Below are 24,362 nucleotides of genomic sequence, written 5' to 3'. Positions count from 1 at the left end.
GCACTCACCTGCATAGCATTGTTGGAGAATAATATTCCGTAACTGTCAAGGTGGCTAAGAGACTGAGAACTAACTCATGAATTGCTCCTGGAATGGTTTCTGGCACTTAGGAGGAATGATAAATGTAATTATTATTTTTACTCTCTCAATATAAATTTACCTGTTTAGAATTAAATTTATATATGTAAAATTATGTTTTGGTGACATTTTATGATATTTACAATTTTCTAAATAATTGCTTGTAAGATTTTCTTTGCTTCTATGTTATATACATATGTCTTAAAGCAGTTTAAAAATGAAATTGGAATGCCATGCAAATGGAAACGTTTATCCTCTATGAAAGAACAAGGAATCATCCCCTTGTATCTCTGCTTTCAGGCTCCAGGTAAATAACACATAGCACTGCCTCTTATTAACTATTTCTTGTTATCTCACAAACACATTATATAGAAATTGTGGGGTATTATTAGCATTTTATCATTCTATAATTGGATTTCACTTAAAAAAATAAAAACTAAATCATCTTAACTTTACATCACAAATAAAAACATCACTGCAATCCAAAACAAAGTTTTGTTGGTGAGTGTATTTAATTAATTAACACTATACTGAACATCTAAACTTATCCACATACTTAATGTACATTACATCTTGATTTATAAAAGCCAACTGACATTCAGGTGGGCATTTTCTGTTCTTTATAATGTTATTTTATGGGAGTGTAACATCAATTGCCTCCCCATAATGTCACTAGAGTAACCAGAAAACATTTAAAGATGGGGGCCAGCTTTTTACTTTCACAAACTGTTCCCAGATATCTGAGAATAGGGTACCAAAAGGCTAACTTCACAAAGAAAAATGGTCATAGTTGTAGCACAAAGATGTCTTTAATGACTCTTGATGGGTACATCTGAGTAAATATTTGAAAACAAATGATGGATTTGTTCCGGCTCACCCACACTCAGTCTTTTAAACCTTTGTGTATGGATGAAGGTGTAAAACTGCCTAAGAAACTAGCTTACTATAAAGTACCTATCACTACTTGAAAATGTAATATGGTTTGAAGCAACTCCCATTGTGAAAAATGATATAAGTAGAGCCATTTTTAAAATAGAGCTGGAGCGGCCATTTCAGGCACACTGCCTTGTACATACTGTTTTCTAAATCTTTGAATACAGCCAAACCCCAACATTCTAAGAAGTCAATGAGAAAGAGAAAAGACTGATAAAAGTGACCTTTTGCCTAGTGACCACCATTCCTGACCAATCAGTAAAGTACAAATCTAGACTTGCTTGTCAGCATCAATGAGCTTTTGTTAAAAACAAGTTACCTAATTTTTTTTCTTTTTCATGAAAATCCTGACTTTACGTCCTAATACTATCTGGGGTTCTACCTGTGTACCCCAAATTGCAATTATTTTATCTCAAATAAACATATTGCTTCTTGACATTTTTAAGAAAAATTTTTAATGTTTATTTATTCTTGAGACAGAGACAGAGCGTGAACAGGGGAGGGGCAGAGAGAGAGGGAGACACAGAATCCGAAGCAGGCTCCAGGCTCTGAGCTGTCAGCACAGAGTCCAATGTGGGGCTCAAACTCACTAACCGTGAGATCATGACCTGAGCTGAAGTCGGACACTTAACCAACTGAGCCACCCAGGCGCTCCTTGAAATGGTTTCTTTTTTTTTTTTTTTTTTTTTTTAATTTTTTTTTTTTTTCAACGTTTTTTATTTATTTTTGGGACAGAGAGAGACAGAGCATGAACAGGGGAGGGGCAGAGAGAGAGGGAGACACAGAATCGGAAACAGGCTCCAGGCTCCGAGCCATCAGCCCAGAGCCTGACGCGGGGCTCGAACTCACAGACCGCGAGATCGTGACCTGGCTGAAGTCGGACGCTTAACCGACTGCGCCACCCAGGCGCCCCTTGAAATGGTTTCTTATCTGTAGGGTCACACCATCATTTTTTTAGCCAAAAATATTTGAAATTATAGCTTAAAGTCTTTAAGATCAACACAAGTATCATTTGTTGAATTCTATGTGCCACAAACTATGCTAGAAACCAGGAAATTGAAGGGCATAGCCCTATTTTCAATAAATTTGCAGTCAATTAGCAGGTGCTATAATGTTCTTTAAAAAAAAATAATGTTTACCCATTTCTGAGAGAGAGAGAGCACAAGTCGGGGAGGAGCAGAGAGAGAGAGAGAGAAGACAGGGAGACGCAGGATCTGAAGCAGGCTTCGGGCTCTGAGCTGTCAGCACAGAGATGGACCTGGGGCTCGAACTCACAGATCATGACCTGAGCTGAAGTTGGAAACTTAACCGACTGAACCACCCAGATGCCCCTATAATGTTTATGTAATATATGTCTTGATGAACACTCAGTGGAGGGAATGGGGATTAAGAAATATGTCCTGGAGGGAATGAGGCCTGAGATGGCCCCTGAAAAGTAAGGAGAAACTAACCAGGTAAAGGACAAAGAAGGCTCTAAATAAAGACTTTTTTCTAAGATATCTGTACTTTGAAAGCTATAGTTTGCCTTATAAATTAGATTACATTATTAGCCCAATAAAAGATCAACAATTATTAGAATTATTACCTAATGACTGTTTCAATAAAGAGTTATATTGAATAATCCAAAAAATAAATCAACATACTAACAGAAAATAAGAAAAGCAAGGTATATTGTTTCCACCAGTTGAGGCAGTTATGGTCTATAAAGGTGCTGTATGAACAGTACCAAACTATTCATATTGATATAGTTGATATTGATACACATTTATCACATAGATTATAATCTCAAATCCTAAAGCAACTCATATAGGAAGATTCTATTTGCATGCTAAAAAAGAGAAAACACATTTCGGGAGTGTTACGTGACTTGCCTGAGGCCACTCTACTAACTGACTGAGAGCAAGAGCTTCTTTTGCTGCACTGCCCCCTACTGTCTCCATTCCTCTGGTTATCACTGTAGGAGAGCTGAAACACCAAGACTGAGCCTCACGTTGTTCCACTATAGCTGGGAATGTGTGCACCGGGTGATTCACATTTTTCTCCACTTTGCACATGTCTGAAAATGACCACGAAGCTCTGCAGGTACTGATTTTGGGGTCACAAATAAATTTTAATAAATAGCTGAATTCTCAAATATGGGATCTGCAATTAATGAAGGTTGAATGTAATATCAGTGGTTAACTTATACTGAAATAACGGAGAATATCAGGAAAGAGCCAAAAAATAAGTAACAAATAATTACAGGAAGATTTAAGAACACCACATTTATCATAAAATGAAGGAGAAAGGACTTTGGAGGAGATGGTGTAATAGAAGGACCCTGAGCTCACCTTGTCCCACAAACACAACTAGATACAACTCGTATCAGTATAAACAGCCTAGGAAATAAGAACACAAGGAGAACAAATGACACAACTAAATGTAGAGAAGAGGTCACATCCAAGAGGGTAGGAAGGGCTGAGATATGGTGGAGAGTTAAAGGAACCTGTGGGACTCTCCACGGGAGGGAAGGACACGGGGGTGTGGAAACAGGAGAGAAGCAGACCCTCACATTGGTAAACCCATGTGAGAAGATGAATCCCCAAAATATCTGGCTTTGAAAACCAGAGAGGCCAAATTTCGTGAATTTTTACAACCAATGGGGATTTAAAGCCTGAACGTTAACAATTAGTAGTCTGGAAGAGACTGGAGGGAGTACCAGCACTTAAAGAGACAACAGGAAAAAGAGCTCATGGAGATCAAGCATAGAACCAGCAATCTGAAAAACGCCTGGGCCTATGACAGGGAGAGTTGTTTACTAATCTCAAAGCATATTCTGGAAGCATAGGGTCCCCTCAGGGAGTTCTCCAAGAACAAAGGAGCTGGCAGGTGCCATTTCCTTCTTCTTCTTCCCGAGCATACACACCAAGACCTGCAGGAACCAGCACAGCACCAAAATTCACTACCTAACTTACTTATACCAGGCCCCGCCCCTCCAGCTAAGCCTGCCTTAGTTCTGGCACTGTGGGACCCCTCCCCTAAAAAACCAGCTCAATCCTTGCGAACAGTGCATCACCCAACTGTGCACTTTGCAAGGGGCCTTAGTCTGGTGTCAGTAGCTAGTCACCTCCCATGAAGGACACATTTCTGTCTCAGCAGTGACAGCGTATCTTCGGTAGAAGAGGACCAGCACAACCTTGCTGAAACTGTGTATCCTGCCAACTACTTTCAAGAGCAAGTGGCATATTTAACTTTCCTAACACACAGAAATAGACACAGAGAGTTAGACAAAATGAGGAGACAGAGGATATATCTCAAATGAAAGAATAGGACAAAACCACAGTAAGAGACCTAAGAGAAACTGAGATAAGAAATTTAAAGTAATGATCATAAAGATATTTACACTGGACTTCAGAAAAGTGAAGGATATCAGTGAGACCCTTAACAAAGAGATACAAAAGAAAAAAATCAGAGATGAAGAATACAATAATTAAAATTAAAAATATACTAGATGGATTAAATCACAGACCAAAGGAAGCAGAAGAATTAATCAGTGACCTGAAGGACAGAGTAATGGAAAGTAATCAAGCTGAGCAGGTGAAAGAAAGAACTCCAGTGACTCCATAAAGTGTAACAACATTTTCATTATAGGGATCTCAGAAGCAGAAGAGAGGAAAAGGGAACAGAAAAAGTTATTTGAAGAAAAAATAGCTGAAAACATCCCAAATCTGGAGAAGGAAACAGAAATTCAGATATAGAAACAGAAGGCACAGAGATTCCCCAAAAAGTCATCCAAGGAAGTCTATACCAAGAAACATAGTAATTAAAATGGGGAAAATAGTAATAGAGAATTTTAAAAGCAGCAAGAAGAAGAGAGTAACATACAAGGGAAGCCTCATAGGGCTATCAGCAGAAACTTTCTAAAGCAGAAGAGAGTGGAATGCTATATTCAAAGTGCTGAATGGGAAAAATCTGTAGCCAAGAATAACTCCATCCAGCAAGGCTATCATTCAGAATAGGAGAGATAAAGATTTTCCCAGACAAACAAAAGGTAAAGGACCATTAAACCAGCCCTACAAAAATGTTAAAGGGGACTCTTTAAGTAGAAAGGGAAGATCATAAATCAGAGTAAGAAATGTAGGAATCACAAATGTAGTAAAGTATATATGTAAAAACCAGTTCAAGTAACTAACAAAATAAAAGGATGAAAAGTATGATATCATATACCTAAAATGTGGGGAGGAGAGGAATGAAGAATGAGTTCCAACTTAAGCAACCATCCATTTAATATAGACTGCTATATGCAGAAGATGTTACACAAAACCTAAACCTAACTACAACTCAAACACCAGTAATAGGTATTAAAAAGTAAAGAGAAAGGAATTCAAGTATTATCACTAGGGAAAGCCAGCAAACTGTGAAAGAGATCAAGAGAAGAAAGGATCACAGAACAAGTAATAAAATAGCAATGAATACATAATTATCAATAATTACTTTGAATGTAAATGGATTAAATGTTCCAATAAAAAGACAAAGACTGACAGATTGGACAACAAAAACAAGATGCATCTATACACTGCCTCTAAGAGACTTATTTCAGACCTAAGGACGACATATACAGATTGAAAGTGAGGGGACTGAGATACATTTATCATGCAAATGGCTGTCAAAAGAAAGCCCGAGTAGCAATATTTATATCAGACAAAACAGACTTTTATCGCTTCTCGGCCTTTTGGCTAAGATCAAGTGTAGACAAAACAGACTTTAAAGACTGTAATGATATAAATTACTATAAAATAATAAAGGGGACAACCCAACAAGAAGATATAACAATTGTAAATACTTAGGTACCCAAAAAAAGAGCACTCAAATACATAAAACAGTTAGTAACAAACATGAAGAAACAAATTGTTATAGCAATAATAATATAATAGTATACTATTATACTATATTATAGTATACTATTATATACTAGTATATAATATTATTAGTATACTATTATATAGTATATTAATAATTAGTATAGTATATAGTATACTAGTGTGTGTGTGTGTGTGTGTGTGTGTATATATATATACACACACACACACACACACACACACTAGTATACTATTAGTAACACTATTACATTACTAATAGTAAAAGTGATACAATAAAATTGGGGAATTTAATTCCCTACTTACATCAATGGACATTATCTAAACAGAAAATCAACAAGGAAACAATGGCTTTGAATGACACATTGAACCAGATGGATTTAACAGATATTTTCAGACCATTATATCCTAGAAGAGCAGAATACACATTCATTTCAAGTGTACATTGAAAATTCTTCAGAATAGATCACATATTAGGTGACAAAACAAGCCTCAACAAATTCAAAAAGACCAAAGTCACATCATGCATTTTTTCTGACCATAATCCTATGAAACTGGAAACCAACCACAAGAAAAAAAACCTATGAGTGCAAACACATGGAAGTTAAACAACATGTTACTAAATAATAATGGGTCAAACATGAAATCAAAGAAGAAATTAAAAATACATATAGACAAATGAAAATGAAAACACAACAATCCAAAATCTTTGGGACACTGCAAAAGTGGTTCAAAGGGGGAATTTTGTAGCAATATGGGCCCACATCAAAAGCAAGACAAATCTCAAATAAACAACCAAACCTTACACCTAAAGGAGCTGGAAAAATAAGAACAAACAAAACCCCAAACCAGCAGAAGGAACAAAATAATAAAGATTAGAGCAAAAAAGCACTTTTCTTTGAAAAGTTCAAAAAAATTGATAAACCTTTAGCCAGGCTCACATTTTAAAAAAGGAGAGAGAAAAAGCAAGGGCTCAGATGAAAAAAAAATAAGAAAATAAAGAGGAGAAATAACGACCAACCCCAAAGAAATACATTAATTGTAAGAGAATATTATTAAAAATTATATGCCAACAAAATGGACAACTTAGAAGAAATGGATAAAGTCCTAAAAACATATAACCTACCAAAACTAGGCATAAAGAGGGGAAAATTTGCATAATGAGCATTGAGGAGGGCACTTGTTGGGATGAGCACTGGCTGTTGTATGGAAGCGATGAATCACAGGAATCTACCCCCAAAACCAAGAACACACTGTTTATACTGTATGTTAGCCAAGTTGACAATAAATTATATTAAAAAATAATAAAACTAAAGTAAAATAAGTCATGGCAAAAAATAAGATAAAAAATAAAATCATAACTTTGTATTTTGAAAAAAAAGAAAATTTGGGGGCACCTGCGTGGCTCAGTTGGTTAAGCGTTTGACTTCAGCTCAGGTCACGATCTCACAGTTCATGGGTTCAAGCCCCACATCGGGCTCTGTGCTGACAGCTCGGAGACTAGAGCTTGCTTCAGATTCTGTGTCTCCCTCTCTCTCTGCCCTTCCCCTGCTCCTGCTCTGCCTCTCTCTCTCTCAAAAATAAACAGAAAGAAGGAAGGAAGGAAGGAAGGAAGGAAGGAAGGAAGGAAGGAAGGAAAGAAAGAAAGAAAGAAAGAAAGAAAGAAAGAAAAAGAAAGAAAGAAAGAAAAATATAAAATTTGGACAAACCAATTACCAGCAATGAAATTGAATCTGTAATCAAAAAAGTCCAGGAACAGAGGATTCAACCAAGCATTTAAAGAATTAATATCTATTTTTCTCAAACTACTCCAAAAATTAAGAGGAAGGAAAACTTCCAAATTCATTCTATGAGGCCAGCATTACCCTGATACTAATACCAGATAAAGATACCACAAAAGAAAAACAACACAAAACAAACAAACAAAAAACAAAGAGAAAGAGAGTACTACAGGTCAATATCTCTGATGAACACAGATGCAAACATCTTTAACAAAATACTAACAAACTGAATCCAGCAATATGTTAAAAAAAATAATTCACTATGATCAAGTGGGATCTATTCCCAGGATGCAAGTGTCGTTCAATATTCACAAATAAATCAACATGATATATCACATCCATAATTGAAAAGACAAAAACCATATCATCATTTCAATAGATGCAGAAAAAAACATTTGACAAAGGACATCTATTCATTATGAAAACGCCCAAGAAAGCAGGTTTGGAGGGAACATATCTCAACATAATAAAGGCCATATATGGAAAACCCATGGCAAACTTCATACTCAATGGGAAAAAACTGAGATCTTTTTTTCCGAGATCAGGAACAAGTCAAAAATGTCCAGTCTGACCACTTTTATTCAACATAGTATGGAAGTTTTAGCCACTGCAACCAGACAAGAAAAGGAATAAAAGGCACCCAAATTGATAAGGAGGAAGTTAAAACTTTCACTATTTGTAGATGCCATGATACTATATATAGAAAACACTATGGACTCCACCAAAAAACTGCTAGAATAAATGAATTCAGTATGGTTGCAGGGTACAAAATTAATGTGAAGAAATCTGTTGCATATCTATACACTGATAATAAAGCAGCAGAAAAAGAAATTAAGAAAACAAACCTAGTTACAATTTCATCAGAAGTTAATAAGATACCTAGGAATCATCTTATTCAAAGAGGTGAAAGACCTATAATCTGAAAACCATAAAACACTGATGAAAGAAACTGAAGATGACACAAAGAAATGGAAAGACATTCCATGCATGGATTGAAAGAAGAAGTGTTGTTAGAATGTCCATACTATCAAAGCAATCTACAGATTTAAGGCAATCCCTATCAAAATACCAAGAGCATTTTTCACAATACTAGAGCAAACACATCCTAAAATGTATAACGAGCCACAAAAGACTCCAAATAGCCAAAGTACTCCTAAAAATTAAAAACAAAAAAACAAAAAAACAAAGTTGGAGGTATCACAATTCCAGACTTCAAGTTATATTACAAGGCTGAAGCAATCAAGACAGTATGGTACTGGCACAGTAACAGATATAGACAAATGGAACAGACTAGAAAGCCCATAAATGAACCCATGATGATATGGTCAATTAATCTTCAATGAAGCAGAAAAGACTATGCAATGGGAAAAAGATAGTCTCTTCAATAAATGGTGTTGTATAAACCGGACAGCTACGTGCAAAAGATTGAAACAGGGACACTTTCTTATACCATACACAAAAATAAACTCAAAATGGATTTAGGACCTTAATGTGAGACCGCAAACGATTAAAAATCCTATAAGGGAGTAAAAGTAGTAATTTCTCTGATATCAGACATTACAACATTTTTCCAGATCTGTCTTCTGAGACTAGGGAAACAAAACCAAAAATGAACTATTTGAACCACATCAAAATAAAAGTTTCTACAAAGCAAAGGAAACAATCAGTAAAACTAAAAGATAATCTACTGAATGGGAGAAGATATTTGAAAATGACATATGTGATAAAAGGTTAGTATCCAAAACATATAAAGATCTTATACAATTCAACACACATACACACACACACACACACACACACACACACACACACCCCTAATTAAAAATGGGCAGAAGACATGAACAGACATGTTTCTCCAAAGAAGACATCCAGATGGCTAACAGACACATGAAAAGATACACACTCATCATCAGGGAAATGAAAACTCAAAGTATAATGAGATATCAGCTAACACTTGTCAAAATGGCTAAAATCAAAAATACAAGGAGCAGCGAGTGTTGGTGAGGATGTGGAGAAATGAACCCTCATGCTGTTGATGGGAATGCAAACTGGTGTAGCCACTGTGAAAAAAAAGGATGAACTGCCTCAAAAAAATTGAAAATAGAATTACCATATGATCTAGCAATCACACTACTGGGTATCTACCCAAAGAATGGAAAAACACGAAGTTAAAGGCTATATATGCACCCCTATGTTTATTGCAGCATTATTTACAATAGTCAGTTTATGGAAGCAGCCAAAGTGTCCATTTAAAGATAAATGAAAAAGAATATGTGGTATATATACACAATGGAATATTAGTCACCCAAATAAAAATATGAAGTCCTGACATTTACAACAACATGGATGGAACTAGAGTGTACAATGCTAAAGTAAATAAGTATATCAGATACAGACAAATACCATATGATTTCACTCACATGTAGAATTTAAGAAATAAAACAAATGAACAAAGGGGAAAAAATAAAAGAGATAAACCAAAAGACAGACTCTTAACTATAGAGAACAAACTGATTGTTACCAGAGGGGAGGTTGGTGGAGGGATTGGCGAAATAGGTAAAGGGTATTAAGAGAACACTTGTCTTGATGAGCACTGAGTAATATAAGGAATATTTGAATCACTGTATTGTACACCTAAAACTAATATAACACCATGCGTTAACTACACTGGGATTTAAATTTTAAAAAATGGGAAATGTATTATGATGGGCCAATCAGTGTTTGAAAAGAAAGGAAAACTAAAAGTGTACTGAAACCTTAATCTACAAACAGTGACTGTGTGCTTCTATAGAAATGTTTGGTAAAATAATACTATTACCATTTGGCAGCTATAATGATAACTGTCCACAATTATTGGACATGAATTACACAATGGGATACTCTGCCCGTATTAATGAGGTTATTAAGAGCTGTGGTTACAAATAAAGCTCAAATGTTAGTTGTTTAGTGGACACAAGTTTCTTTTTTTCTTAATAACATAATAGTTCAGAGCAGGTATATTTCCTTTTTGCAGTAATTCAGAGTTGGATTCCTCTCTTCTTAAGCCACAATCATCCACGAGGACATTCTGGGCATCGCTATCCTATTTCAGAGAGCACATATACTCTCTGAGTATATGTTGGCTGGGAATAATATATGTGACTTATGTTCATGTTCCATTAGTAGGAAGCAGCCGCATGACCAGACCACACACAAATTCAAGAGAGTTGGGAAATGAAATCCCAGTAAGGGCAGCCAGTTGCCAGTACCAGAATGGAAATATGGAAAAGGAAGCATCCATTTTTAATTGAGTTTGACATTACCACTGACATAAACATACTATCTAATGTAAGTCCCGAGCTCAATATGCTTGACAACATTTTATTTTTTTCTTCTGACCCAGAATCCACATACTCTCATCATATTCCTAAAGTCACCTTTAATTTTCTCTCAAAACCAAGAGACTAGCAAGCATTTGTCTTCTAAATGCAAATTAACCAAGCAAACGGTACTTCTGGATGGAAAAATAACACCAATTAAGAAGCATCAGCTTCCTACATAATTGGAAGTTTATCAAATTACCTCCTTTTCATTTAGTCGCTATTGCTAGGAAGTGGGTTCATTAATACACGAACCAGTTAGTGATCAAATAAGTATGTTGGTAAGTAATTTCAACATTTGGATACTGAAGGTCATCAAGTGTTATTCCTAGAACGAAAAACAGAAGATTAATGTCTACAGCCTGGAGACAAGCGAACCTACAAACATGCTGGTTACACTATTTCATGCTGATTGTTGTAATGGAGCAAGAAAGGCAGTATACTGTGGAGATCTCAATCAGTTGAAAACAAGCAACTCCGAAGAAAATCCTCACCACAGCAACCATTTCTGACTAAATTGCTTGTTATCTTTACAAAGCAACCCTACTGGTGCCATTTATTTATATGTTGCTTATTACCCTGAGTACAATTCTCAGTGTTATATCAGTTCTTAGGGAATCACTCTTCCTAAACAGCAATCAGTACTTCCTCCAATCACATGCTGCCACAACCCCACATCCCCACCCTACAAATGCAAAGTGCTCTGGATGATATCTACTGGTCCACTTCTATAAGCTGTCATGCCAATGAAGTGCCTCAAGACATTAGCCTAATTAATATAAAACTCCAGACCTTGTACCTGAAAACAAGGCCTAGGGTAGAAATGAATAGTTTAAAAGGGAAGATGAAATTCAAAATACTGCAGAGTTCTATCATCTATTCAGAAACTTGGCAGACATCAAAACAGCCAAGGTTTCCTAAGAAGATAATATAGGTGCCTGTGTTAGTATACATAAGAGTGGCAATGGAGGGGATTCTCACTTATCTAGGGAAAATAAATACACCTCAGATATAAATGGTGAAATGGTAATGAAGTTAAATCAAGATGAAGATGTAGGAAAAGTGAACATTTTTTTAAAGCAATAGTAAACCTGATCTTCATCCTCTGAGTCAAGGAATGACCCAACCATCATAACTGGCAAATGAGTTAGAGAAAGAGTAATGTTCCACCTCCAGAATTTAACAGGTACCGTTAACAAATATTAAAGAACATAAAGCCACCTTATCCACTGAACACCTGCAGTTGTACTGTTTCCCTGCACAATAACACACATGCTATCATAAAGGCATTTGTACAAACACAAAGTTTGTTTTTATTTATACATACTTTGAAGTTAGCATTTTTCAATATTCTAGAAGAAATTTAAAGAAAGACATTTTCTTTCCCACTTTCCTCAAATGCACAAATTCTACATCAATATTGAGTAAGTACTATTGTCTTAATCACAAATAGAAAATCACTAATAGAAATCATTATAGCAACCACTAACAGAAAATTACACGTTGGTTTTCAAAGAATCAAGGATTCTGGTAACCACCAGGCATCAATCTTTACAGCACGTTCTGTGAATTTCTTTTTTTTTAATTTTTTAATGTTTATTTATTTTTAAGAGAGAGAGACAAAGTGTGAGTGGGGAAAGGACAGAAAGAGAGAGGGAGACACAGAATCTGAAACAGGCTTCAGGCTCTGAGCTGTCAGCACAGAGCCGGATGAGGGGCTCAAACTCACTAACTGTGAGATCATGATCTGAGCTGAAGTCAGACGCTTAACCGATTGAGCCACCCAGGTGCCCCCGTTCTGTGAATTTCTTTAAAAAAAAACCTAGATTTTTGTTGGCTTGCCTGTTTTACTCAGTATATTTTTGCACTCAATATCTTCATCCTCTGCCAACAAGATATATTGTGTATGCACACATCATGGGCAGGACCTAGCCTCCCTGGAAAACTCAGTGTCACAGTAAATATCAAGTTTACATATGTGAGGTTATAAACACAAAATCCGGGTTAACTATGAAAAAACTATAAGGTCTCTTCTAGGGATGCAGTAATTTGTATTATTAATAAAATTTACATAGAAATATTTCTTTTCTTTTTTTTTTAATTTTTTTTTTCAACGTTTATTTATTTTTGGGACAGAGAGAGACAGAGCATGAACGGGGGAGGGACACAGAGAGGGAGACACAGAATCGGAAACAGGCTCCAGGCTCTGAGCCATCAGCCCAGAGCCTGACGCAGGGCTCGAACTCACGGACCGTGAGATCGTGACCTGGCTGAAGTAGGACGCTTAACCGACTGCGCCACCCAGGCGCCCCAGAAATATTTATTTTCTAAAATGAGCTATGGATTTTGCATATTTCCTTACCCATTATGAATTGCATAGGACAAATTAATACTTTCATAAATATTATAAGATATGCTCATAAATTTACTAGTTAAGTCATGATTTCCACCATCTTTAAAAAATAATCTAGTTTCAAACAGCATTTCTTAGTTCTATCAAATTCCTCAATGCTGGAATTTTATAAAGAAAATTAAAAAATAACATGCTGCTCAATTGGTTTAAAACTCTCTTCAATCAAGACTATTCTTGATCTATAATGGCCAGAAATTAGTCTAAAAAATTAGTTGGTTTATTATCTATGAATCTTCTTCACAGTCATGTTGATATTTTTATTTTCAAGGTGTCTAAGTGCTTCAGTTGGTTAAGCATCATGATCTTGGCTCAGGTCATGATCACACAGTCCATGAGTCTGAGCCCCATACTGGTCTCTAAGCTGACAGCATGGAGCCTGCTTGGGATTTTCTCTCTGCCTCTCTCTCTGCCTCTCCCCCACTCATGCCCTATCTTTCTTTCTCTCAAAATAAATAAGCATTAATTTTTTCTTGTTCTAATCTCTTTGTATTTTATTGGAATATCACTTTTGTTGTATGTTTGACATTAAGTTGCTTTCTATTTACAAGTATCATTTTTAAAACTAAAATTTTTTAGCCAATCTTAGATCGGTTTGAGATTTTATGTAAATATTTGTTAGCACTACTGATAGTAAGCTAAAATTCTATAAAATAACTTGGGCTAAGAGAATTTAAAATTAGTTTACTGTCTGTAAAAAAGAATCATTGTTCATTGTTTATAGCTTATAGTTACTATTCCCAATACATACCTGAGAGTGATTGTTAAATCAAGTTTAATATGTATTTCACCAAGACATTCCATTTTGGGGCACATCAAAAAATGCTGAATGTAAGGTTTGAATTGTTTCAAATAATGTCATTGCCACAGACACAGTTAAGGGCACATCTCCTAGTAACAAATTCAAACTATGTATCACACCTGGCACAAAGAACATGTCTGGACTGGGATAAAAGTCTGGCTTATCCATACTTCTTGTCAACAACACATTTGTGTCATTTCATAAAGGTATCCCTTATAATCTTTTAAACCAATGTATGAAAGTTGTTCTTTTAATAATTGAGCCGTTACTTTTTTTTTTGGTAAAACAAGGGAAATATTCATCAGTTTCAACCTCTTTGTTTTCTCTGGTATTTCACCATTTATTAAATTTAATTGTTCCATATAAGTTTTGTCACTGACACAAACTGAAATAAGTGTTTACTTTGATAATTTCATTTATACTCTGTTTCCTCACTTTATCAACTACTAATAAACTCATGTTCTTCATTGTTTCACTGTTGTTTTTTTTTAATTTTCTGCAGACTTCTACATGTTGAAATAAACCAAGAGATCTAGAGAAGGGAAGGCTTTTCTTTATAATTGATACATGGTAAGGAAGCCAGCCAGCAAAGAAACTGCTTTCAGATTCAGCAGGGAAGGAATTTTACAGGAGTTTGGTGGTCAAAGCCACTCTGAGGACAGGTAGCAGATTCTTGAAAGGGAATCCACAAAGTTTCAAGGGTTCTGGCAGGAAAGTTTTCACCAGAACAAGAAATGGGTTGCCGTGATCATCAACAAAAGGGCCTTAACGTTTTCTTGAGAAAAGTTCTGAAAGTTCTTTCCTAGTAATGTAAGTTTTAAGTCAAGGTCACATAGACTTTGCTGGAGCAAATGGGCCCAGGGGAAAACGTTATGATAAAAGAAGGGTTCAAGACAGTTCAGAAAAATACAGATTTTTTTAGGATGTGAATTGCAACATGATGAGAAATAAGAGAAGAGACTTGGCTGGAAAATTATACTCTGTCACTCAAAAATCTATTGCATTTATGAAAAGACTCACTTGTGAAAAAAATCAAAGAAAATATTTGAGGAGTCATTTCTCTCATTTAAGTGTTCTTCTACTCGAAAAGCACTCCAGTTTTCTTAGTGTCTACTGCAGAAGTCGTCAGCACCAACCATAGCATGTCCCTGCCTTGAGATCATGGACATTAGTTGGAAAGACACGGGGCAGGAGATGCGGGAAAGCCTTCTCTAAGGCTTGAAGGATGAGACAAACAAAACTGGAGGTACAGCGCTATGGTTCCTTTAACACGTATGTTTGTGTGTGTGATTGTGAGATCCACAGCCTTTAATTATGGAGCCTAGATAGTGAAACTGGTTATACTTCTCTTCAAACTTCAACCATTAACAGTCAACATAAGTAATTCAATTATAGTGAAAAATAGAATTAGATATTGCCTACAATAAGGTAAAGACTGAGGGGTGCCTAGGTGGCTCAGTCGGTTAAGCGTTCAACTTTGGCTCAGGTCATGATCTCACGGTTCATGGGTTCGAGCCCCGCATCAGGCTCTGTACTGATAGCTCAGAGCCTGGAGCCTGCTTTGGATTCTGTCTCCTTCTCTCTCTACCCCTCCTCCACTCGTTCTCTGTCTCTCTCTCAAAAGTGAATAAACATCAAAAAATAAATAAATAAATAAATAAGGTCAAGATTGTAAAGTTATTTCCCTCTTACCAAAGTTTGTTTGTAACTCTCAGAGAATATACTTTGAACCAGCCAGCCAGTTATTTTGTGTGCCATGTGGTTAAGCAAGAGAGTAAAAGCTTACTGCCATCAAAATAAATATCCCTGGTTGGCACTACTTCAGTAATTTACCTAGCCTAAGGTCATTCTAAAGCAGTTTAAATGCATCATTAATCCACAATCCTCTAAAACACTAAAATACTTAAATAAATTACAATGGAGTAGGATGAGCCTGAAGAGAGGAAAAACTGTCAAGACATGATACATTTAAATGATGCAAAAAAAAGTCTCTAAGACTCATGAATAAATTATCACTAAAATGAAAGGCAGGATGAAAAGCCTAAAGGACATGATACATCCAGTTTTATTTTGTCCAGAAAGATTAAGAAAATGAATCTTGGTTCACCTTTCTACTTGTGCATTTTCATTTACTTGGTTTTAACCTTGGTAACTTAAATTTTCGCATTCAATTTTATCATATTTTTTCTTACTCCAATCCTTTTAATTCCCTTGACTACTGTCCTTTTATTACTAGCAATCTGTAGTATACACCCATCATACCTGTGCGTGTGTGCATGTATGTGTGTGTATGTGTGCATGTGTGCGTGTTTTTTAAGTGGGGGACATAAGCGGAGTTACCATGATGGAAGCTGACATACCTATAAAAATTAAGGAAGAAACAGTAAATTAGAGACACAAGTTTATGAAATATAGATCACGAAGGACTTCACTTTTCCTTAAATCAACAGATACCCCCAAATTATCTTATAATGTCTGCTTCCAGATGAACACCTGACCAATAAGTAAGGCTGATAAAAAGTCAGAAATGGTAGAATCACATGCAAATTTATGAACAAGCTTAAAGTTCATTAAGGCATGGATTCCAAGAAAGCAGATTTTAAAAGGACTAGAAACATGCAGTATTAAAAGCTCTTCTCCTTACTTATTCCCTATTATGATAATGTCATGACTGTCAGCCTTGTTCCTTTGTTACATGTGCCTCCCTACATCCCCAAATTTCCAAGTCTTTCTATTCTGTTTTATTTGTAAAAAGAAAAGAAAAAAAAATCTGAACTTTATTTCTTATGTTCAAGGTTCATCACTTGTATGGTAGGTCAAGGCCTGGGCTGATATAGGACAGAATACTCAGTATAGAGCAGGGACACTGGTGTCTGAGGAACAAGAATGGCTTCAAGTGGAAGAGTAGACACTGTTCCACCCCAGCCCAGAAGTTGGTCAAACACACAGAAGCATGAAGTTGAATGGTGGTTACCAGGGGCTGGGGGAAGAGGGGATAGAGAGTTGTGCTCAGCAGGCATAAAATTTCCACTATGCAAGATGATTACCTTACAGATCTGCTGTATAATATTGTGCTTATAATTAACAACACTGTATCAGACACTTAAAAATTTAAGAGGGTAGATAGATCTCACGTGAAGTATTCTTATAACAACAGTGACAACTATAAGCAACTGTGCCTGTGCTTTCTTTACTATGACCTAGCATATTCCTTACTGTTGACCCCCAAATTCTGGGGTTCCTTATAAAGAACCAGGGGTAAAGGATATGTATCCATTCTATGTATGTACATTTCATGTTTATCATTTACACTGACAATCTTCCAACCTGGATCACCACTTTATTGCCTAGCCTAACTCCTTTATACCTTATGAAATGAAAAAATATGAACCAAAAAAACCAATAACCAAAAACCAATAAACAAAAAAACCCACACCTTTAACTGGTGTTAAAAATTCATGTTTTTAACAGAGATTCATTAGCAAAATATTCACGTAATATTATTTCAAGGGAAAATAGGGTATGTTTAACTCAATAGCCATTTGTTCAATATCTATGATATGCATATCCCTGGGAGAAAGACAAGAAAGAAAAAAGGAAAACAATAATATATGTATTGTCAAATATCTCTTTAGCCTACTTAGCAAAAAAAAAAAACATATATATATATATATATATATATATATATATATATATATATATGTACTTGAAGTGAAGACAAATTTGAAACTTCTCAGCCCACAATAAAAACAAGGAAACAGATGAAAGAGTAGAGGGCTCGAGTGTACAGAAAAATGTTAATAAAAAAAGTTATTCCAAATGAGCCCAGTATTTATCTTGGAGATTCAAGGAGAAAAAAATGTTTTCCTAATCTCTGAGAGTAATTTCTCAAGGATGATTTGGTCGGAGAATTGGGTAAACATTTCTAAATGGGGAATGTAGTACATAATTAATAATATTCTCATGGGCATTTTTTTCTTGACATTATTCTGTAACAATCTTAAATGTCAAAATAGCTGTAAATACATTTTTTTTCCCTGAACCATTTGCTAATAAGTTTGTGAGATGGTGTCCCACTGCCCCGAATATGGGCATCCTCCTACACAATCTCTATACAACCATCAGGACACTAACGCTGATTCATTATCATCATTTAAAGCTCAGATGCCATCAAATTTTACCAACTGTCTTCCCAAATATCCTTTATAGAAAAATGATCTAGCTTCAGATCCGTGCATTGCATTTAGTTGTCACCTTTCTTTACTGAAGATTGGAGGCCAGTTATTTTATATGTCACTTGGGTTTCTCAGCTGTTTCAAATGACTCAATTCAAGTTATGCCTTTTTGGCAGAAACACCACAGAAGTAACACTGTGTTCTTCTCATGGCATCCTATCAGCTGCCCACAATTTCAATTTGCTGGTGACCATTTTAATCACTTACTAATTGTGGTGTCTGCCAATTTTTTCCACTGTAATATTGTTCATTTTTCCTCTTGTAAATATTTCATATTTACATGTGCAGTTACATCTGTATTCATTTTACATTTGTATTACAAAACATGAGTTCACATTGATATGGCCAATTCCAGCTTGACATCTCAGGATTCACTCTGGTTGTTTTACGTTTCCACACGAATTGTTTTAACTTAGCTTCTGTTTTCCTTAATATATCCACTTATTTGATCTATCCCCAGGTATTCAGGAAATCTTCCATCACCACACTTCTTCTTTACCCAACACTCTTGTGCAAATGCCTCCCTCACTTTGTCAATGTCCTGACACGCCAAACCAGGCAGTCCCACCCAAAGATGTCCCCTTCATTTGCTTGAGCTCTGACATCCTGCTGAATCAGGTAGATACCCAATCCACCTGCTTGGGTTGCAACAGCCTGTACTAGACCACACCCCTGACGTGGGAGGGCACATCTCTCATGCTGCTGGGGATCTAACACCCTGTGCCTGGTCTGTACCAGGTGGGTCTGTACTCTTGTGGGTATGGGCATCTTTCTCACCCTATAGGACTCTAACCACCCACTATGCACCCTGCTCCTTTCCTCCACCTGAATGTGGATGCCTACCATACTAGGTCCTTTAGGCCTAAATTGTTTGGGAAGGGAAACAAAAAAGAAAGGAAGGGAGTGCTTATTAAGGTTTTAAAGAAATAGATAATGAAGATGTTCTATTTTTGCTTTTTGTTATGGTTTAACCTCAGGAAATTTTAAGAGTATAATACATAATAAATAATAGGAGTCCCAGAGTGATGTGTTCTAAGTGTGGTGCTTTATGGTTGTGTAATAATTTAACTTGCCTTTGTTCCCTGTTCCTGAATCTTTGGATTTTCCCAAGTTATAGGAGTGTCTTTGCTATTCATGTTTAGTCTTGAAAGTTTGTCTTAGCTGGGTGACTCACGGGGCCCTTAGATAGTTTAAACTAAAAAGATGAAGCAGGATGGGTACTGGCCACCAGATAAACCAAAAATAGGATTAGGGATTTGACTCACATAAGATTTGCCTTACATCTGTGGAGAGAAGTGGGACCAGACATTAAGTTCAACCTTATGAACTTGGCCTAATGGCCAATGATTCAATTAGTTGTGCCTGTGTCCTGAACACTCAATAAAACCTCTAGACAGCAAGCTTGGGTGAGCTTCCTTAGTTGACAGTATCTGCACATTGCTGTGACAACAGGATGATCCGTCCTGACCCTATGGGGAGAAGACAACAGAAGTTTCATTTTGGAGACCGTCCTAAACCTTGTACTATGTATATCTGCCTTGAGTAGTTCTGATTTGAATACTTTTGCTACAATAAAACTGCAGTCATATGTATAGCACTTTCCTGAGTTCTGTGAAACATTCTAGTAATTACAGAATTTTAGGGGGTGGTGGTTACCCCTGAAAGTTTTAGTCAGCTGGTCAGAAGTGAGGTGGTCTGGAGACCCCTGATCTCGCAGCTACAAGTGTCTGAGGTGACATCAGGTTTGTGGAGGACTATGTCCTTAATTTGTGAAGTTTGGCCTATCTCTGGGTAGATGGAATTAGAAGCCATTTCATTGGTAATATGAATAAACTTTATAGAATTTGACGAACACACACACACACACACACACACACACACCACATACATATTTCTTAAAATATGCTTATCTAAGTAGATCACGTGAAAGCAACGTATTAACAAATTTTTAAATTAAAAAATGTCTACATTCAAGAATAGATTGTAGTAGGTTGTGAAACAATGGGGAAGCACTAACTATACAGTTTTTCTCATACAAATTTCCTAACACTGCCTTGTTGCTATAGTAATTGGCTTTACAGATTAAGGAGAAATGGTGTAAATCTATGACTTCTAGCAAACTCGAATGAAAGCCATTTTGGAATTAATATGATTTGCAAGTGTCTTTTGGGAACAAAGCCCAGTACATGCCTTATATACAACGTGCAGAGTTGTCTTATGGAGTTAGGGCAATATCTCTCAATCTTGGGTGTAACTTAGAATTAAAAAAAAAAAAGGAAAAGAAAGAAAAGCCATTGATAGTGTCCTACTCCTAGATACTCTAAATTGACTGATCTAAGTGAGAGCCTGGAGACTGCTGTTTGTTAAAAGGTTCCCTAAGTGATTCTGATGCACTCACAGGATTGAGAGGCAATGCTATACTGAAGGCTAATTTCTATAATTTGTATTTTATAAATATTACGTTAACAAAATTATACTTTAGAAGGCTCATCACAGCCTATCTGGTGACTAGCAACTTAATGTCTTATTTTGTAGGCACCAGATTGATGCTCTAAAAGAATATAAATAAACCGGGGGGGGGGGCAGAAAAGGAGCAGAAAAGTAATAAGAACTGGGCATGCAGACCTGTAAGGTGATACTAAAGGTCCAGAATAACATGGACCTAATAAGAGAACGTTTAGAGCAAAATGGAAGGATGATGAGTTAATAATCTGAAAACTATCAAAAAATGTCTTTTGCAAATTCCTCAAAAATTAGAAAGCTTTATACTCTAGTCAAGTGACTGTGGCACAATTATCCAAGGTTTTCATTTCAACTCAACTTCTCCATGGAATATTAACATCTTTTATATGGAATTTATATTTAATAAAATACTGGAGAAGTTACTATCATTATAGGATAACAAATCCTGTCTATAGTGTGGAAAATGCATCATATTGACACTATCATTTATGCTGAAGGCAAATTTTACCTAAACCTCAAATTTTATTTAATGGCTAAAAGCATAACATATTATAAACGAATAATATATAAATAAACATATATATTTATATATTATGACACATATAAACATTAAAAGATTTATAAGAGGTCTTCCGAATCTCATAGCTTTATACTGTTAAAGTATATTTTATATGAAAATATAGTATGTTTCTCCATTTTATTCTTAATACTTACAGAATATTATAATATAAAAGTCCTATACATTATCTCTTTTTGACAGGAAAATATAATGAATGCTAATATATAAATTCTAACTTCCAACTAGTTTAATGAAAACACAAAAGCTTCAAACGTAAGCATTCTTAATAAATGAATTTCCTGGCTAGTTTATCTATGCTAGTACTTCATGAGAAATGTAAATGAAAGGAATAAGTTCTTTCTACCGGGATTAGCAATTTATTTATTAATTTTTATTTTTTTCTTTTTTTTAACTTTATTTTTGCAGGAGAGAGAGAGCAACAGGGAGCACACAAGCCTGTGAGTGCATGCGGGGCAGAGAGAGAAGGAGACACAGAATCTGAAACAGGCTCCAGGCTCTGAGCTGTCAGCATAGACCCTGATGTGGGGCTCAAACTCACGGACTGCAAGACCATGACCTGAGCCAAAGTCAGAAGTTTAACCAACTGGGCCACTCAGGCACACCAGGGGATTAGCAATTTAAATCACCAATCAACTTAGCCTACCCAACAGCAGATGTAGCAACCCAATTCAGAAAATGTTTACTAAGATTTCAGAAAATAACTGATGTTTCTATATTAGTGCTAAAATAATTAATTTCATGGGTATATCTCTGCAGGTCAACCAGTGCATAGAGGGAAACTAAAATTTTAGTTGCATATACAACAAAAAATAAATAAAAGACTGAAGATGAATTATATTAGATTTCAACTTAAAAAGCTATGAGAAAGTAGCCGATGAAACTCTAAAAAGTAGAAGATGTAATATATCTCATAAATCAATGAATCAGAAAAAGAGATAACACTGGAAGGACAAAAATAAACTCACTAGTTGTTTCCTTGAATGGATACAAAACTTATATCCTCCAAAGAAATCATGATAAATAGGAAAAAAAGACCCAAATTATCATAACAAAATGAAAAGATGTTATTAGTATTAAAGGCATATAAATATATTAAGAATATAACCTTATACTAATAAATTTGAAGGTGTAAATTAAGCAGGGAAATAATTTGCGGAAAATCACTTATGAAAACTAACTCAAGAAGAAATAGAAAATCGAAATAGTTCTATGTATACTGAAGGAATTAATTTCATAATATGTTATTAAAAATCAAACAAAATAACACAGTAGATCTCCACATGGCTCCATCAGTGAATTTGTCCAAACATATAAGTAAAAAAATCTATGTTATACAAACAAATAAAGCAGAACAAGTGTAAACACGTCATAAAACTAGGGTAATCTTGAGACTATCAACACCAACACCTGAGGAGAACTGCATCCAAAAAATAAACAAGACTACATCCCAATTACTTTGGAACATTCTCCCTAAAATCCTAAATATTAGTAAATAAAATCTAGAAATCTTAGGTTAATTTCAGAAATGCATGGTTAGTGTGATACCTAAAAACTAATCAGTCTAATTTATCACAAGAAGAAAAAAATGAAAATAACCATAAGATCTTATCAAAAGACACAGAAAAGGCATTTCACAGAATTCAACATCTACTTACGAAAAACTATCTAGCAAGTTAGTTACAAAAAGAAACTTTATTTTTTACTGAATAGTGCAATACTGAAAGCCTACTTCTTAAAATGAGAAATTATGTCAGGATGTGTACCATACTATTATGCTATTACTATCAAAATTATAAACTTATACTGGAGTCCTAGCCATTACATACATCTATATATTAAATGTATTAAAATATAAGTATATAAAAGTATATTTTTATTATATATCTATATATTTACATATACTCATTTTAATAGCATTTGTATTTAAAATAGCGTCAAGTACATGTTTACACATACATTCACTTTGAAAAGCATCAAAAGCTTCAACTAAAACTGCATATGAGAAAACATGTACAAAAATTCCCTTCATAAAATAGCAAATTGGGAAGAATGAAATAAGACCTACATTCGTAAATGTAGATTTTTATATTTATAATCAATTTAATTATAATTTACAATTATAACTAATTTATATGTTTACCCATATGCTTATGCATTAAAAGCAAATTTATAGGGATGCCTGGTGGCTCTGTCGGTTGAGCATCTGACTTCAGCTCAGGTCATGATCTGCGGTTCATGAGTTCAGGCCTGGTATTGGGCTTTGTGCTGACAGTGCAGAGCCTACTTCAGATCTTCTGTCTCCGTCTCTCTCTGCCCCTCCCCCATTTGCAGGCGCTCTCTCTCCAAAATAAATAAACATTAAAAAACTATTTAAAAACAAATGTTTAAAATTTATATATGCATTGATTTTAATCTAAGCCCCTACCTTTTTTTTTTTTAAATACTGGCAAGTAAGCTGACTCTTAAAATTAAATGAGAATGCAAATGGTGAGACAAGTCAGTCAATGATAAAGAACAATAATGAAAGACACATACAAATATCAAAACTCATTTACTGGTCCTGCAATTAAAAGTGTGACACTGCACCAGGAATTAAAGACAGCCCATTGAAGTAAAAATAGATCCATATATATTTACTTATCTGATTTATTATTAAGATGCCATTCAATCCGTAGGAGGAAATATTTTTCTTTTCAATATAATGGTCTGGATCATTTGCATATATATATTTATACATGTAATAAAAAAGAATCTGGTTCCTGTCTCATATCACACACAAAGATAAGTATGAGGCTTCTCAAATTGATTTAAGTGTAAATATTAAAACAATACAACTTACAAAGATAATATAGGACATTTTTAAAA

The 24,362-nt window shown here is 35.3% G+C and overlaps 1 protein-coding gene and 1 long non-coding RNA gene across 3 annotated transcripts in view; one reads left to right on the top strand and one right to left on the bottom strand.

Moving 5' to 3' along the window:
• The window catches only part of GALNTL6 (polypeptide N-acetylgalactosaminyltransferase like 6), a 1,203,008-nt gene that overhangs the window by 1,152,940 nt on the left and 25,706 nt on the right, over positions 1-24,362 (bottom strand). The window lies entirely within an intron of this gene.
• Positions 43-15,437, top strand: LOC132691922 (uncharacterized). Of its 2 annotated transcripts, none has more exons than XR_009616087.3 (3): positions 43-124; positions 289-385; positions 14,722-15,437. It is a non-coding gene; the product is annotated as an uncharacterized LOC132691922 (long non-coding RNA). The 2 variants fall into 2 exon arrangements; XR_009616088.3 differs by having other exon boundaries at positions 50-124; positions 286-385.

Source organism: Panthera onca, chromosome B1, assembly GCF_046562875.1.
Source record: "Panthera onca isolate mPanOnc1 chromosome B1, mPanOnc1 haplotype 2, whole genome shotgun sequence".
In the NCBI taxonomy this organism is placed as follows: domain Eukaryota; kingdom Metazoa; phylum Chordata; class Mammalia; order Carnivora; family Felidae; genus Panthera; species Panthera onca.
The sequence above is the reverse complement of the archived record's forward strand: the minus strand, read 5'-3'. Positions and strand labels throughout refer to the sequence as shown.